The sequence below is a fragment of the Mustela putorius genome, unplaced genomic scaffold, assembly GCF_011764305.1.
Source record: "Mustela putorius furo isolate JIRA1106 unplaced genomic scaffold, ASM1176430v1.1 tig00003905_pilon_pilon_pilon, whole genome shotgun sequence".
Taxonomy (NCBI): domain Eukaryota; kingdom Metazoa; phylum Chordata; class Mammalia; order Carnivora; family Mustelidae; genus Mustela; species Mustela putorius.
This window is the reverse complement of record NW_025422053.1, coordinates 525001-530000: the sequence shown is the minus strand read 5'-3', so window position 1 is coordinate 530000 and position 5000 is coordinate 525001.

Sequence of the window (5000 nt, the reverse complement as noted above, 5' to 3'; positions counted from 1 at the left end):
AAAAAAAAAAAAAAAAAAAAAAAAAAAAGGCATTCGACCAGGGTGACTTTATTTCTGATTTTTGTTTTGTTTTCCTATGTTGTGTTTGAAATCGACATAGCGATTCGAATGTCTTTGGCCTGTCAGCTCTGTACACCCACCCAGTGTGGCCCTGGAACTCAGGACCCCCACAGATCAAGAGTCGCCTTCCTCGGGGATCCTCTGGACTGAGACAGCTAGGTGCCCTGAAAGATGTGTACTTGAATCACAGGTGTGAAGTCTGCGCCCATGAACTTTGCACTGGGAAACCTTATTTGGATCGTCGCACTCTTGGGGAAATACTGGTGAAAGAATGTTGTGTAGCTAACTACGGAGGAACTGACTTGGAAGGAAAACCTTTTTCAGTTTCTGGTGTTTGGGTCAATTCTCTCGACTCAATAGGTGTCCAGCCTTCAGATTCACATTATTTGCTTGATTTCTCTCTTGTCTGCGTTTCCTCATTTACTTTTATAGTGAGTGCTCAGGGTTGATGCTTGACAGAGAACAGTTTTCATCCTGGGGGTGGGTGGGTGGGGGGTGGGTGGTGGGTGTGTGTGTGTGTGTGTGGTGTGTGTGTGTGTGTGTGTGTGTGTGTGTGTGTGTGTGTGGGGTAGTGGGGGGGGGGGGGGGGGGGCCGGGGCGGCGGCAGCGGCCCGGGCGCGTTTCCCAAGTCTCCTCTGGGCTGCTGGAGTCACGCCGTGCCCGCCGGGAGCTCCCGAGGCTGACGCCCGCCCCTCCGAAGTGGGCCGGGACACGAGATTGGGCGGTCTGGTGGCCGGCAGCGCGACTTCACGGCCCTGCGATCCGGGCCTGCCTCGGTGTCTTTCGCGGCGGTTGTCTGCCGCCACCTGGCGGCCGCTTTTATATAGCGTCTCCCCGCTGGAGCGTGGGCGACATCGGCAAGGGATGGCATTTGGTGGCGGTCCCCGAGCTGCAGTTCCGGGAAGCCGGCGACACTAGAGGGAGCCTCCGGTTTTCTCTGGAGTGTCGGGGCGCAATCGGCTCGTGGGAGATTGAACCCGTAGTTTTTTGGGGAACTAGTGGCGCTCTAGCCTCGTCCTCCTCCTCCTCCTCGCTCTCCCGTAGAGGTGTTGGGGGGGCTGCCTGGAGGGGTGGACCAGCACCCCGCCGGTGCCCCCTCCTCCACCCCTGGCGGAACGGGAGAGGGTGTGCGCGTGCGGCACGAGGACGCCGTTCGGCGTGAGGCTCTGGCCGGTCGTCAGGCCTTCTGTGTCCCGCGTGTCCCGTGTCACACTCGGGTGGTTGGGGACCGGCGTGAGCCTCGCTGGGAAGCCCGTGGATGGCGCGAGGGTTCCGTCCGCGGGCACGCGTGGGGTCCTGGTCGTCGCCCCCGATTTTCTCACCAAGTTTTCCGAGGCCCTCTGCGTAGGTGGGGACCGGATGGGACCGGATGGGATCAGACCAGACCAGGCCGCGCCGCGAGGGGAGGCACGGGCCGCGACCTCCGTGGAGGTCCGGCCATCGGGGGGCGCCTCCACGGGTCCGCCCCCTCTCCCAGTCCCAGCCGGGAGTCAGTGACCGTCCTGGGGCGGTCCTGAGGGCCGGGGCCGGTGGTGAGAGAGAGGAGGAGGCGAGCGCCGGCAGATCCCCCCCCCCCCCAAAACTTGATTCTTCTCGAAGTCCCGACCTTGGGACGACAGGCGGACCAGGGGAGGAGCTAGCCGGGCAGAGCCGGGCAGAGCCGGGCAGAGCCGGCAGAGCCGGGCAGAGCCGGGCAGAGCCGGGCAGAGCCGGCCCCGGGCCAGCCCAGCCCAGCCCACCCCACCCCCCCCCTCGCGTCGTCTGTCGGTCCCGGCTACCCCCTCCCCCATGCTCCCGGGGGTCGACCAGATGGCCCTAGGGGTTCCGTGGGGCGCACCCACCCCTTTTCTTGGGGGTGTGTGTGTGTGTGTGTGTGTGTGTGTGTGTGTGTGTGTGTAGGGTGATGGAGCGGTATTTGGGGCCAGTGGCTGGGCCACGGTCCCACGAGGTCCCGGTGACCTGTGGCTAGGCCCCGCCTGATGGCGTGGCTATTTTGTCCCCTGAAAGGAGCACTTTTTGTTGCCAGGTAGGTGCTGACACGCTGTTTGAGTGACTTGCCTTAGAGATGTGGGCCTCTGGGTGCGTGCGGGGCTCCGGGCTTGGCCGTGGTGCCAAATCCGGCTCGGCCCTCGCTTGTTTGAGCCGTCTGCGTGGGCCTGTGCGCTGCCGGCTCTTGTTGCCCCCAGGTGGCCTGGGCTGTGGTGTCACCTCTGGTCTCCAGCACCCGAGGGCTGCGTGGGCAGGTGGCGTGGGTCCTTTACCCCGTGCACTCTGCGTTGCGGGCACCCGGCTGTGGCTGTGGCAACCCCCGTTCCGTTCCGCAAGGCTCCGTGCCACGTGTCAGGCATTCTCCCTGGGTTGCCCGGCTGTTCTTGCCCTAGGCTCGAGGGGTGCCGGCGAGGCTGAAAAGCAGGCCCTTCTGGTGGATGTCCTCGCCGGTTGTTTCCCCCCTCTGGGGCCCCTCCTTGGGCACGTTTTTTGCTGATCGATGTGGTGATGTCGTGTTCTCCCGGGCCGGGCCTAAACCGCGTCAGACGAGGGACGGACATTCATGGTGAATGGGACCGTGCTTCTCGCTCTGCCCGCGGGTCCCTCGCTCCTCCTCTTCTGCCCCCCGCTGTCGTGGGTGGTGTAGGGGGGGGGGAGGGTGCGGGGGGGGGGGGGTGGGGGCTCCGGCCCGACTCCACTTTCCCACGGTTCCCGCCTCAGGGCGCCCGTGGGTGTGGGGCCCTCTGACGCAGCGGACACTCTCGCTTGCCTCTCTTGGCGTCTTGTGGGGTGAGCGGCCCTCCCCGTGGCGGGGAGGGCTGTCCCCATGCCGCGCGCTGCTCACCGCCTGGGCGTGCTGAGTGCGTGGCGCCTGGCCCTCTGTGGTGCCCCTGGAGCGTTCCAGGTTGTCTCAGGTGCCTGAGGCCGAGCGGTGGCGTCGTTTCCCGTTTCCCAGCGACCCCCTCGGGCTGCCGCTGTCGGTGGTGTGTCCGAAGAGCGGGTGGTGGTGGAGCCGGTAAGGGAGGCCCAACCCGCCCCCCTCTGTGTGGGTGCGGGCGCCTTGTCGTCCCCTGGTGCGCGTCGTGCCAGGGGTGTGTGTGGACAGGACTTGGTGGGGCGTGTGAGTGACCGTGCGCTTGGCCAGCCGGGGGCTGCCGCTGTTTTGCCCCAGCAAGCCGTGCCCGTCTCCGCTCCTCTCGTGGCCACGGTGGAGGCACGAGGTTCCTTCTGGGCGGTGATGGGAGCATGGACTGTGTGGAGAGGCAAAGGCGGTGCCCTTGTCGGGCTCTGGCCGCGAGCGCTCAGGATTGCCCTGTGCCTATCCCTTGCCGCAGACCCACCCCTGCCCCCAGGCCCTTGGAGGCCTGTGGGGCGCCGTCTCGCGGGGCTCGGTCGGGGGGACGAATGGGTGGGGGCGATGCGCCCTCGGTGAGAAAGCCTTCTCTAGCGATCCGAGAGGGTGCCTTGGGGTACCGGAACCCCCCAGCCGCTGCCCCCCTCTGCGCGTAGTGGCCACCGATGCGGGGTGACTACCGTTGCGTGTTGGGCAGAGCCCCCTCTCCGCGAGGGGCCTGCCGGCCCCGCGGTGGGGCCGAGCGTAGCTCTCTTGCCTACCGCGGCCTGCGCCTCCCCCCTCCGAGTCGGGGGAGGATCCCGCCGGGCCTGGCCGACGTCTGGCACGTGGGGCTCCTGTGTGCGTGCGAGGGAGTGCGTGCGTGCGTGCGTGGCCACTCCCCCGCGGCCGTGGGTCTCCTGCCCTGTTGCCGTGCGAGCGGCTGTGTCTGCTGCCCGCTCCCGTGCCGAGTGGCCGCCGGCGGTGACGTGTGGCCACGGGTCGGGGCCGCTCTCGCCTGGGGGCGCTTCCCCCCGGGTCGTGGTTCCGGGACGGACTAGACGGACGGGCGGAGGTTTAGACGGGCCCCTGTGGCGGGGGGGTCCCGTGGGGTTGGGCCCCAGCGGTGTGGGGCCCGGTTCGCGGTGGGGGGGGGGCGCGCCAAGGGTGCTGAGGCCGGCCGGCGTCCCCGGGCGTCGCGGGACCGCTCTCGTGCTGGTGGCGGTGGGATCCCGTGCACGTTTACCTGGCGGCCCGGCTCGCGCCTTCGTTGGTGTGCCCTTTCCCCCCCGAACCGCTCTGCACGCGCTGGTTGGCCGTCGCCCGCTGGGCACCCTCCCCGTCGCCGCCGACCCCCCCCACTTTGTCCCTGGCTTGCCTGGACGGCTGAAGGCGCGCTATGCCCTCGATCCACTCCCTCGGGACCAAAAACGGCCTCGCCGCTGTTGGGCGTTGTCCCCTCCCCGGCCTCTAGGGGCTCTTGGGGAGGGGGTCGTCCCTGGGCGAAGGAGCCTCGGCCCCCGGTGAGGAGGAGAGGCCGCGCGGGTCCAGTCGAGCGGGGCACGGAGGGATGTCGTCGTGCGTGTGGGAGAGTGTCCTGTTGGGGGTCGGTCGTGACTGTGCCGTGGTGGCCGGGGTCCCGAGCCCCGCGAGGTGGCCAGGGCCGGCCGTGGGCCGGGTCGTTGTCCTCGGGTGCCATGGGACCGCCCTTGTGCTGGAGGCCTTGGGGCGGTGGGACCCCGTGTGCCCCGGTGGCCGACCTCGGGCCTTGGAAGGCGCCTTTTGAGGGGCTCTTGTGCTCCCTCGCGGCGGCCCGCGGTCCTCTTCCCCCGTGGCTGCTCCGGTTTCTGGCGCCCAAGCCCCTTGTCGCCGAGCCTTTGTCTCGCGGCCTCCCCGCGTCTGCCTGCCGACCCGGTGCCGCGCCCCGGCGCGCTGGTGCTTCTCAGGCCCGTTGTGGCCTCCCATCCGTGTCTGCCGCCGCCGGCCCGGCGGTGGTGTCGTGTGCCGACGAGGGGCCGTTCCTCCCGCCCTACGCCGTGCGCCCCCCCCCTCCGGCGCGCGTGCCCGCCCGGGCGCGGGTCGGGTCCCGGCCGTCCGCTGTGGCCCTTGCGGCCGCGCG